Raw genomic sequence first — 1,774 nt, forward strand, 5'->3', positions numbered from 1 at the left:
CCATCCACAAGCTTGACTTATTTGATTAGTATTTCAGAAATGAAAAGGATAACATAGCCTCGAATAAAGTAAATAACACACTTGCGCTAGTTATAAAGATCAAAGCATCTAGCAAATTCAATTGTGCTATTGTTCTTATCAAACGATAAATGTGTGTTTGGTTTCCTGCAAAATGTGTTACAAAGAGTTGCTAGATATTTATTGGTAAACAATCTTTCTCAGCCGGCTGATCCATCAGCCGGTTTGTGGGGCGCTCGGAATGTGTGTTGACCACACCTAAGTCCCGTATTCTCTCTCATTTTGCGAATTTTTCCTCAATTTTACATACCACATTACGATTTGTTACATGTGTAAATAATATTTAGTGTGTTAGTACGGGTAATGTGGTACAATGATTTTGGTACATATATTACAGAGAGATTGCACCAAATGTTACATATGTATTCCTATAATGTTGGATAAATTAGACAAAAATGTTGGACATACTGCAGAGAAATGTTTGCCGAATGATGTAACATATTCGAAAATACTTCAGACGCAAAGAAAAATGTTACATTCGAAATTATTTTGTACCATTGATGAATTTTTTTGCACCATAATTTCGACACTTGACAAACTACAGAAATTTTTTGGAGACAAATGTTACATACTCTGAAAAAATGATATATACAAACCATTTTCGTACCATGATCGAACGCGCGCGAGAATCACTCAGTTAAATGGGAATACAATGGCTAACAAGAGGGCTGATAATTGGCCTTTTTACAACCGGTTGTAGGCTAGCGCTGGCCATATTTATTTAAATGTTTGTCTTTTTCACCGTTAACCGTGGATCGAAAAGCAAAATAGTAGTGCCACATATATATCGACATTCTACAATGCTAGGAAGCAGGAAGAAGTGTTAAGGAAATGCACTTTTGATCTTGGGTGCATATGATCTGCAACCAGAAAAACAATTTAAAATATATAAAAAAATCAAACAAAAAATTCGCGCATATAGAGGGTGTTAGTTCCCGACCATAATTTTTGAAGCCAAAGTTTGGCAATTTGGCATGTGTTTGATTCTTGACACATTTTTAGGCTGCACACTTTATTATCTATATGGCCCACCTATCATGGAGTAAATTTGTTGCCAACTTTTGTCACACTTAGTGGTTTCAAAATTTGAAACCACATTTTTATGGCTGCCACGCTTGCCAAACTTAGGCTTGGTAAAGTGTGGTTGGGAACCAAATATGCACATATATCGACATCCTACAGAGAGTGGTCAAATGGCTCCCGAGCCACATGTAGCTCGTTTTTTCGGAGAAATTCAAAGAAATGCATTTCAAAGTTTTTAGAAAATCAGAACAAAATTCTTGATGTGGATAATAATGAAGCCTACTACCGTGCAAAAAGCCAGTCCGAAATTCGTTGTGTTTTGGCCTCAGCAAAAATAACAAATTTTGATTTGATCATTGGTGAATAATAATAAACAGTACACTATAAATCTAGATTTTTTTCATTTTGTGAGATTTTATCATTTTTATTGAGGGCAAAATACAACATATTTCAATCTGAAAATTTACACATTGATATATTTCAACATTATTTACCTTATATGTATTTCTTTTCAAAATTTTCTAAAGCTAAAATCAAAAAGTTTGAAGTTTTTGAGAAAAAAGAAACCGGGCTACATGTAGCCCGGGCTAGAAAAGAGTTTGCGTAAATCTAGTTTTGTGGATAACCAACATTATTTGTGCTGTGTGCCTGTGTGTACAAAAATAAGGAAATG

The sequence above is a fragment of the Lolium rigidum genome, chromosome 1, assembly GCF_022539505.1.
Source record: "Lolium rigidum isolate FL_2022 chromosome 1, APGP_CSIRO_Lrig_0.1, whole genome shotgun sequence".
Classification (NCBI taxonomy): Eukaryota; Viridiplantae; Streptophyta; class Magnoliopsida; order Poales; family Poaceae; genus Lolium; species Lolium rigidum.